This window comes from Panthera leo, chromosome C1, assembly GCF_018350215.1.
Source record: "Panthera leo isolate Ple1 chromosome C1, P.leo_Ple1_pat1.1, whole genome shotgun sequence".
Lineage (NCBI taxonomy): Eukaryota > Metazoa > Chordata > Mammalia > Carnivora > Felidae > Panthera > Panthera leo.
Window position 1 is genome coordinate 68,156,912 of NC_056686.1, and position 11,643 is coordinate 68,168,554.

An 11,643-nucleotide genomic window follows, 5' to 3' on the forward strand; every position below is an offset into this window, starting at 1 on the left:
TGTTTTGTTGTTGTTTTTTTAATTTTGTTAGTGTTTATTTTTGAGAGTGAGAGTGAGAGAGAGAGAGAGAGAGAGAAAGTGGGGGAGGGGCTGAGAGAGAGGGAGACACAAAATCCAAAGCAGGCTCCAGTGTCTGAACTGTTAGCACATAGCCCAACTCAGGGCTCGAGCTCACCAACTGTGAGATCATGACCTGAGCCGAAGTCGGATGCTTAATCAACTGAGCCACCTAAGTGCCCCTCTAACACCTGTGTTTCTGACGTCATTTTCTCCATGCTTACTTAGCTTTACCTTATGCCCTGAACTCTGTGTTCTTTACCCAGGACCCTTATCCTGGTGTCCTAAGTGATCATTTCTCTAGATTCTATCTTGACAATAATTAACCTGATTATAGGGCTGTAGCCAGCAAGATATGGGCTACTTGTGTCACTCATTCCACAGGATGCCTCTCTATACCTGCTGCCCCAGGGACCAGTGGCTTAGTGTCCTCCTGATAATGCTGGTGTTCTGCTTTTGGAATAATCAGGTCAAGAGAAAGAGCTTTACCTCCTCCCCCAAAACAAAACAAAACAACAACAACAACAACAAAAACAAAAGACAAAACAACAATAAAACCTTTTGTGCTGGCAACTCAAAACAAGGCAATCTATTCAGCATGATCCAACCCAGTGGAGCAAGCCTGGCAGACAGAAAACAACACAAAACAAAACATAGTCTCACACAAGAGTTGAATTAATTGACCCAGTTATCCTAGGACAGCCTTACTCCTTGAGAATGTGTCTCTCAAGTCAAATTGCCGGGTTCCATCCCTGGCTCTACCACTTGCTGCATAACCTTAGAGATTTTGTTTTAACTTAGTGCCTCAGTTTCTCCATCTGTGAAAAGTGGGTAGATGTGTCGGGAGGCTGAAAATGAAATTCTTTATGTAAACATCTTCAAAAGTGGTGGTACATAGCTAGTGCTCAATAAATTATTAGTGGTTTGGTAGAGTCCATCAACCCATGTCCTCTCCCTTAGACCCCAAACCATCAGCTCACTCAAGAAAATGCCCTGGCCTGGAGCACTGAGAAGGAGCCAGGGTAAGATAAGGTCTTGTTAACTGTTTATATTAGGACAGAATGTAAGCTAACATCTTTCTGCCCCAGCCCAGCCCTATAGGCTGAATAAAGTAGAAAAAGAACCTAACCTGTTAATAATGGATGGTAAATATTGATTGATAAATAAAGTAGGCAAGTGGAGTGAGAGATTAATACTCACCTCAGCAGAGGCCCAACAAATATCAAGCGTAGACTTACCTATCCTGCATGCCAAAAAATCTCCGTGATGCTCCCATCAGGGGAACTCTTGGGGTGAGGTCACTTTAAAGAAAAGTGTGAGGTTTATGTGTCTTTCTTCCAAATAATTCTCTGACACAATTCTTATTCCTCAGTTTCAGGCCATTTAAACAAGGGTTTATTAAATGCCTACTTACTACATAGCACTATCGGATGTGGACTTCAAAAGGGTTATTTGAATCAAAACAAAGCATAATGAGCTTCTGGCATCCTTGAATATGATTTCCGGTCTATTTAAGGGTCACATTTGAAGTGGCATTTTATTTTTGAGCTCTGAGTATTTGCCATTCACACAATATAGCTTAAAACCTATTTATTTATTTATTTATTTATTTATTTATTTATTTATTTATTAATTATTTTACTTTCTGTTATTTTGTGAACCTAAGTCAAACTCTTTGGCTTGGCAGTATTTCTGTTGCAGCAGCAATGCCTTTTGGGCTGAATGACTGCACTGGATAATCCTAACAAAGTTGAGACAAGCACATGATTATTCAGACACAGCTATGGAGTCCAGACACACACAGGGAAATAATACAAAAGTTTTGAGCCCCCGTAGTGCTTACTGCTTGTACTGCATAGACTTACCACTTGGCGCTCCAGCCAACGTTCACATTCAGTATTTGAAAGCGAAGCCACTTGGTGGGCTTTCTCCTCTACATCCTCTCCTTAGATGAGATATCTAGAGGATCAGCTGCCATGAACAGAAGGAGGGAGCTTTTGAGAGGAGACAGACATGCAATATAGCAAAAGGGATGAAAGAGGTTCAGATCTCAAAGAGAGTAATAGAGAAGGAGGGTCAAAACCTGCAAGTTGAGTGTGGAAAAGCAGAGTGATGGATTATAGAACAGAATGGAGAAAGACATGGTGAAAGGTTTCCATTACTAGAGAAAGAAAGGCTTCAAATAGAAAAAAGTATATATTATAAACTGGAGTGTTATGTTTTCAGTACACAGAACGGTCTTACACCCCTTTTGTGTATTATAGGCTGGGGGCTAATCTCAGGTGAAGATGAAACAAGGGAATTCTAAGAAAAGTGACAGGTTATAGAATAAGGGTAAAGAAAATTAGAGTGAAATGAGTTGGATACTGGGGCCAAAATAGATGTAGGAAATGGGAAAAGAGGAAGCAGTGATAAAGAAAAGTATATTATAAGGAAAAGAAAAGCATACAAAAAATAATTTTATGCTTTCCTTTGAGTTTAGAGTCATCTTACTTTCAGAAAACATCTTTTGGGCAGTAAACGTTAGCCTTTTGAGTGCTGACCACTGAGATACTGAAACTTTGTTTAGGGAGATGTAGTCTTTACATCTCAAGATTCATATCCTTCAAGAAACTTTGACACAGGAATGATCATATTCAGAACATGATAATTACATATATTCAATTAAATTCCACTGAGTATTAACTTTATGTCTCACAAGACTTGGGATCTTTTGCACTTAAAATTTATTTACTTTTATTTTATTTTATTTTATTTTATTTTATTTTATTTTATTTATTTACTTATTCACAGTACAAGCCAGGATGGGGCAGGGAGCAGACAGAATCTTAATTAGGCTCCGTGCTCGGCAAGGAGCCCAACACATGGAGCCCAATCCCATGACCCTGGGATCATGACCTGAGCCGAAATCAAGAGTTGGATGCTCAACTGACTAAACCACCCAAGTGCCCCTGCACTTAAAATTTAAAGGTGCATGTGAATTCTACACAAACCTAATCATATTTTCTCTGATAACTAACACACTAATGCCCTTGACTGAATTCTCCTTGGAAGCTGCATTTTCTAAGCAACAGAAACTGAAGACAACTTTTAAATACATCTAACCAAGAAGACTGCAATATTCAATCAAGTTAATGTTATCAGTGCGGTGATTATTTGAATATCTTTGATGTCAGAGCCATGCCTCAGAATTTCAAAATTCACTTCACTTTGAAATCAAAGTATACACACGTTTCTCCCACTGTAATATAAAATATATATATTAAAATTTTATCAAAAAATTGAACATACAAAAGGAAAGTGCAAACTTTACCAAGGATTTTGATAAAAATTTAATTTGTTTTCAAATATTTTATTTTCTATGAAATATATAAAACATAAGCTAACCGTGAATGTGGTGTATATTTTACTATTTGTATGACAAAAGACTGCTGGTTTACATTAGAATGTGCATTTTTAAAAGGCAGAAGTATGCCTTACAATGAAAGAAAAATTGAACCAGGATTTGGAAAAACCTACATTTTAGCCTCAATCCGGCTTTTGTCCTACTAGCTATGCCACTTGTTTAACTTCTCTTTTTGTTTTTCTGTGAAGAACAAACATCTTTATTTTTTATTGTAATATAGTTGGCATACAACTTTTTTCTCTTTTAAACTGGGAGTAATATGTTCCCTACCTAGTTTGTTGAACATGGAAAGGTAGCTTTAAACCAAATCGTAAAAACATACGAAACATAATTTCGTTATTCAAGTGTAATTTCCTCAGGGGTCATAAACAACTTCACTCACTATCTTTTTTTTTTAAGGCTTTTTGGAGAAGGTACCATATTAAAATTTTTTTTCTTGTCATGTTCATTTATTTTTGAGAGACAGAGAGAGAGAGGGAGCGGGGGGGGCGGGGGGAGAGGGGGAACGGCAGAGAGAGAGGGAGGCACAGAATCTGAAGCAGGCTCCAGACTCTGAGCCGTCAGCACAGAGCCAGACGAGGGGCTCAAACCCTGGAACAGGAACTGCCAGATCATGACCTGAGCCAAAGTCAGAGGCTTAACAGACTGAGCCACCCAGGCACCCCAGAACTTCACTTACTAAATGTTTCTTATCCAATATATGGCTTTCTGTCTCTTCTTCAAATCGTCACACTCTTGGGCTTTTCTTCTACTACTAGAAAAAGCAGAAAAGGACTTTTCAAATCTATCACTTTCTTATCGTAATTTCAACTAATCTAGTTGAAGCTTTTGAGGGAAATGCCATTGAATACAATACTTAAAAGCAAGTATTTGATGCCTTATGTGTACCTTTTGACACTGAATGGCATCATGTGAAGAGTGAAGAATGAAAGCAAAGAATGTAACAAAAAAATAACATTCCATAAAAGAATACTACAGAAAGTAGATATTTTACTGCTAGGGTTGTTATTATCATTCCAGGCTCTAGCACAGTAGAGGATCTGGGATATTTATTATATGAATGAATGTCTCTATCTTTGCAAGAAAAAAAATAATTTATACTCTTCTTATACCTAATTATTTGCCATGGAGTCATTCTTACCACAAATTTTTCTCTGTCTCCAAGTAATTGCTTTCCCCAGGATTTTTAAATTAGGATCTGTTCCCATTTTATCAAATGTAGGACCTACAGTCATCCCTTAAATTGTTTGGCAAGTTCAGTGGTAACACTTATTCCTCTACTTATTGTAGGAGTGAGATTTCCAGAAACATCTTAAAGATAGAGGAACAAGGCTTAGAGAACTTAAAAAAAAAAAAAGGCACTGTCCTTGCAAAGAGTGATGTAAGAGGTAAGGAGGTTAAGAGACAAAACTGAACAAATGAGTTCGGGGAGAAAGCTAGCCTTTTATAGAGTAAAAGGAAACAGAAGTACTTTCGGCCAGCCTAATGAAGGGTTTTGAAATTGAGGGTCCTTAGAGGAAACCTGGAATTAGAACAAGTTAAAAAAGTAAAGAATGTGGGGAGTGAATGGAGAGGGCTTGTTTGTCTAGAGTTGGTGCCTTAATAGAAAAACGGCAGGCCAGCAGCAATGCTGTAATGATAAATTGGCATGTATAAGAATGCGGGCAGGAAAGCACAGTGCTAATGACAGTTAGAGATTTTTGTTTTTAAAGGAGCACATGAACTAATCCAAAGGAGTTACTTAAAATTACAGTTTGCTCTTTTTCTCTCTCTCTCTCTTTCTCAGAATTGTTTAAAGAGAAGAGGGAGAGGAAAAGGAAAGGTGTAATTTATAGGATGTACCTTAGGAACTATTATTAGAAGAATAAAAACGAGAACTACTGGCAAATGTAAGTGCATTAGAAATGCAGTAATTAAAAGGTTCTACAAGAAAAAAGGAAAATCAGAGCTAACAGTCTTCTATTAACCTACTGTGATTTATAACTCACACTTTATTATTTTTTTCTCCTAGTACAAGTTCTCTGTTACCATGTATAATAGTCACATGCAATATTTTGTTGTTGTAACCCCATATATGTAGTAGTGAGTGGATCTTAATTTGTTTTTTATGTGCCTCTAGTTCATCAGCTTCAATTTCAGGGAAAAATTTCTCTGTGCTTTGAATAGCACCCAGCATAGCTACTCTGTGTTAGCAACTGATGTCTATTTTGGTAATACAGCAGTTATCAGTAAACGATCAGAACAAACAATGAAATGCACTATAACACTGAAGGAAAGGAAAGGACAAGGATAGATGTAACTGGTGATGAAGTGTATTTGTTCTGGGAAAACTTAGATGGTTATGTAAATGTTGGGAAGTGGGAAAAGATATATTAAAGATAAATCTAGGAAATAAAGTGAGAATAAGATAAATGCAAGGAGTGTGATGAATCATTTCTTAAGGAAATTAACCTAAATTCCTGATGGAGGTTAAGCATTCTCTGAACACATGAAAGCACTTGTGTTTCTAAATGTTAAATTAAGATCTGCTCAAAATTTCACGAGAAATCAATACTTATTAAAATACAGAGCACACTTAGCAATGTTCTAAACACTACAAACATGATCCCATTTAAAATATTTCTAAATTGTGTAGGTAGGAACTAATATAATCCTCATTTTACCCATGAGAAACTGATGTATAGAGATACAAAGAAGCTTGCCCAAAGTCATACAGGTTGTTAAGTGGTAGAGATTTCAAATACAGGTTGAGTCTGGTTTCATACTCAGGCTGACTCTGGAGTCAGGCACTGGTAACTACTGTATCTTCTGTGTCTAGGAGAACCAGAAAGATAAACTGTTACTGTGGCAGCTGCAATTTTTACAATGACACCAGTACTGGTGTTCATGTAATTCCTTGAAGTAGCATACCTAGCACATGTTGCTAAGAAAAATGTTCATGTTCTCTATGCCAAGGATGAAGATGGTCTCTCCTAGCCTTATTGCAGTGCACCAAATGCTGTTCAAAGTTCATGTCTCAAAGTGCCTAACTGATTACAAGGGAGTGTCTGAGGCATTGATTAAAATAGAGCAGAAAAGAAAAAGAAAAAGAAAAAAACAACCAGATACTCCTACTTGGGTTCTGCTTTCTTCTGCTGTGTATACAGTCTAAAATGTCCCTGGTTCCAGCTCAAATTAAATCGCATGAAATTATGTTTGAGATTTATTTTGTGTGCTACTTGAGAAATGATAACGTTTCATGAATTTTTTAATGTTATCTCTGATAGCCCTTGCACCTCATTTGTCCCAAGGATATCACCAAAAATAATTTGAGAACAAACCAAAGAACTTTAGCACCTTAATCATTTAGCATTGAGTTGGTCACAGGAGAGGCTGGGGATGGATGAGTGCAGTCACCCTGTTGGTTTGGAGGGGAAGCTCTCAGAAGACAGTAAAGATGGAGGCCTTTTTATCCTGATCACTAAATGCATCTTTTCCTGGTAATCCTTGGTTACTGGAGAATGAAAGACCCAGGATGAGGGTAGGAAGAGAAGATTTTATATTACCAGCATTTTATATTAACATTTTACATTAACATTTTTAGCAATAGGAAATTTATAAAATGCATAAGCAGATATAATCTCTCTTGATCTAACTCCCTGAAACGCAGATAGCTGTGTATCCTTGGAAAAGTTGCCTATTCTTTCTTAAACATCAGCTTCCTCAATCGTAAGATGGGGAGAAGCAGAGATTCTCCTTAGACAAGTTACTTAAGCCCTCTGTTCCTCAGTTTCTTCATTTGTAACATGAAACAACAGTAGTAGGTCAAAATGTAATTTTGCTGATATTCAACAGTTTTTCACCTACCGAAATGGCAGTTTCACGTAGTTCAACCTAATACCTATGGTATTATTGTGAAGATGAATACACTTAAGCAAGGGCCTAACTCTTAGTACAAACTCAGTGTTAATTTTATAAATATGGTCTCAGTTCATCCTTATAATAGCCCTGTGACAGATAATTGGGTTCCACCTGTGGATATAAATTTATGTGAAAAAATCTAAATAGTATATACAGATTTACAAGGGTGGGGGATCGTAGCTTTACAACAAATACTTCTGCAGTGTAACCCTTTGTCTTGTGCTTTCTGGACTGCCCAGTGTTTGTCTATTGTATCAGCCAGCTAAGAAGGTCTCTAAACTGCTTTTCCCTCCCATCCAAATTTGCCATCCACTGGATAGTTCACTAGTTCTGAGGTTGTAACAAATACTCGTGTGACTTCGTTTACCTTATAAAATGGCTTAACGCCAAAAAAATGAGTATTCCCATGCTCATCGACTTAGATAGGGTTATAAAAGCAGAGAAACTTATATAATATTATAATACACAGTGATAAATACAATCAAAGTTCAGAATTATTTGTTTGTATATTCTGATTATTTTGGAAATAATGGAAAGCTTTTCATTTTGGTTGTGATTTCTAAGACACCAATTATAAACTCCTTGCCAAAGAACATTGTGCCTTTGCAAATATGTGTGTATAACATATATATACTAAATAGGTATATATTAAAGAGGAATAGTTTATTATAATTGAAAGTATAGAATGCTAAATATTATGGAGGCAAAATGAGTAAATTGAAATTATTTAATCTATATTTTATAAAATGCCTTTGAGAATGAACTAGAAAAGTTACATAAATATTTTGTATAGAATTCTCTATTGTGAATAAATATACTACATAAAAGTCAATGTATTATTATAGTTAGCAAAACTTATTATTGGATTTTTTTCTAATAATTTAAATCGAATAATAGTGATTTGGGGTCCTCTTCTCTCTAAGAAACTAATTCAAACTTGTACATTATTATTATTTATTTGAGAAATAATGTGGAATGTGCCAGGATTTTTCTCATAAAATGTATTTTTGCACATATGCAACGTCTAAATGATTAAGATGTAGACATCTTTTGTGAACCCTATCAAAAATAAGGATCAAAAGAGAAATATAGTGTAGCTATTTCTCCTATCCTTCTTTTTTCTCAAATATAATCATTTGAGAGGATTACTGTAATTTTTGAAAGGATTGAAATGAACAGAACAGTAATCTTAGTGAATAGGAATTTTAATAATTGAGTATTCAACATATTCTCTTATTTGACTAAAAAATAATTTTTCCTTTAATACTGTGTGTGTATGTGTGTGTGTGTGTGTGTGTGTGTAGTGAGAGAGAGAGAGAGAGAGAGAGCGTGTGTGTGTGTGTGTGTGTGTGTGTGTGTGTGTGTCAAAACACAGACACTGGTATTTTTTTTATTGGCTTTGTTTGTTTTAATTCTAAGATCTTGTTTCTAAATGGTGACTTTAGACACAAACTAGCATCATTTTCATTTTGCCAAAGAGAAGACTGGAGGTAAGAGTGTAGGAGTTATTTGCCCAAAGTTATCTAACAAGGACTGGGAAGACTTCAAATCAGGTCTCAAAATTCTTGTCTTTTACATATAGATGATAATAATTTCGATTGACTAATCTATCCTAGAATTTAATCACTTTCGTTTTCTTATTTATCTTTCTTTTAAACTCATATACTATAAATTCTTGAAATTCATAACAGTACCATTAGAGTAGACAGATATCTACTGAGCTAAGGAATAAAATACCAAATATTGTTTCAGAATAATAGAAGGTTTGGGGACCATATCCATAATTTAAATTATTAAAATAGAGTCGCCATTTGTGGGAGTTAGTAAAACATATACATCTGGAAAGTGGCTAACGAACAATAGAAAGATTTACAGATTTTTGTCTATCTCAATCACTTCATTTTCCATTCATTGTTGCTCAAGGATACATAAGCTTTATCACTATACTGTTTGAAGTAGAATTCAGCTACTGTGAAAATATTTTTTAGCAAAAATAACTTTTACACATTATGAAGAAAGTGGAAGTGATGTAGAAAACCCAAGCAATATAATAAAGTTTCTCCTTTAATTTAAAAATTCACTCAGACTGCTTCCCCAAATAACCCTTTCTTTCCCTTTTACCTTCCTCAATTTACCATCTTTTTTTTTTAATGTCTATTTATTTTTGAGAGAAAGAGAGAGTGTGAGCTGTCAGCACAGAGCCAGATGTGGGGTTTGAACCCACAAACTGCGAGATCATGACCTGACCCAAAGTCAGATGCTTAACCAACTGAGCCACCCAGGCATGCCCCCAATTTGCCATCTTGATTGATATTGGTCCAATCTGTGCAAAATGACTTAGATGCAACTAAAAGTTCATTGTAAATTTGACCCAAACATACTAAAAAAACCCAGCAAACAAATAAGAGAATAATATAATTCTCATCCTGAGGAAAAGAATGTCACTGAGTAAATGACAAACTGATGGCAAGAAAAAACTAAACTAACCACCTAAGGCAGCTCCCCTAGCTTTCCTTATTTTTCTTCTTAGCACTTATAATAACCTGGAATAGCACATATTGCCTGTTTATTGTCTTTTTTCCCCTCACTAGATGCTAAACACCATCAGAACAGGAACTTAATAGATTTTTATTTTCTTAAACAGACTCTGACACATATAGATGTTTCCTAAATATTTGTTGAAGGAATAAATAAAATAGAAATTGGTTGTCTGGGGAATAGAGTTTTATGGTTAACTGAATAAAAGTATATTTGTTGAAAATATTTCTAAAATGTCTGTAGTGAACATGGCAGTATTTAGATTGTGATTGAGTTTCATATTCCTTTTTAGGGTCATAATTCTGAATATCACTTGTTATATAGTATAATATATAAGTCATGGGAGTTACAGTAAAATCCATACTGACTTTATGACTGACCTTGTTTTGAATAAATCTTCAGTTTGGATGTGATTTCTTATAATTGGCCAATTTCCCTGAAAGGCAAGTAAGTAAAATATATTGATTAATTGAGAACTGTAGTTAATTGGGTTTTTACTAAAATTTATTTATACTGGCACAGAGTAGTAAGTACTCAATAAATATTTGTCAAATATGTGAAGTCTAGTTAGTTAAGATAGACTTGTTATTTTGTTTTTAGTTTCTTAATAAAAAGATAACTTTTCGATTAAATACATAATATGCAATAACATTAGAAACCACACAGCAGGCAACAATTTAAAAGAATTGCAATTTCTTCTTATTCTCTTCTTTTTTACCTTCCTTTTCCTCTTCCCTTATCCTTCCTTTTTTCCTTTCCTGAACAATCAAACCCTAAACTCATTAGGTGGGGACAAGTTAGGTTGGCATCCATAGGGAGTGTGGGCGGGGAAAGCCTCAACAGTGTTGGAGCAGTGTTGCTCAAGGATACATAAGCTTTATCACTATACTGTTTGAAGTAGAATTCAGCTACTGTGAAAATATTTTTTAGCAAAAATAACTTTTACACATTATGAAGAAAGAGCAGTGTTGGAGCTCATGAAGGATGAGAAGAATGTCTGGGTGGAGACTGGGATGTTTAACAGCAATAGGATATTGGTTACATGTGAGGAAATAGATCAAATAAATATATTAAGGATAATTGGGATATAGCTTTTTCATTGTTGAAGAAAGTAGTTAAAAATATGAAAAGAGAGCAACTATGTTAGATCATGTGGCATTGGTTTAGAAATCGAGGTTTCAGTGTGCAAAAATACAGATTTGAAGGGGTAAATGCACCCTGACGTGTATAAACTATTCCCAAAAATGCCAAACTATGGAGAGAGCCCTAATGTCCATCAACTAATGAATGGATAAAGAAGACGCCATATATATATATATGTATATATATATGGTGTGTGTGTGTGTGTGTGTGTTTATAAAATGGAATATTACTCAGCCATCAAAAAGAATGAAATCTTGCCATTTGCAATGAAATGGATGGAGCTAGAGTATATTATGCTAAGCATAATATAAGAGTATATTATGTCTTTATGAAAGACAAGTATCATGTAAGTTCACTTATATGTGAAATATAAGAAACAAAACAGATGAACATATAGGAAGAGGGGAAAGAGAAGGGAAGAACAAGCCATAAGATACTCAATGACAAAGAACAAACTGAGGGTTGATGGAGGGAGGGGAGTGGGGGATGGGCTAGAAGGGTGATGGGTATTAAGAAGGGCATTTGTTATGATGAGCACTGGGTGTTGTATGTAAGTGATGAATCACTGAATTCTACTCCTAAAGTGAATATTGCATTGT

The 11,643-nt window shown here is 35.3% G+C and overlaps 1 long non-coding RNA gene across 1 annotated transcript; it reads right to left on the minus strand.

The window, feature by feature from the left end:
• Window positions 1-4,132: 4,132 nt before the first annotated feature.
• On the minus strand, window positions 4,133-10,338 carry LOC122227695. The gene is made up of 3 exons (XR_006206203.1): window positions 10,282-10,338; window positions 6,800-6,956; window positions 4,133-4,217 (listed from the first exon to the last, which is right to left on the minus strand). It is a non-coding gene; the product is annotated as an uncharacterized LOC122227695 (long non-coding RNA).
• Between the last annotated feature and the right edge of the window lie 1,305 nt (window positions 10,339-11,643).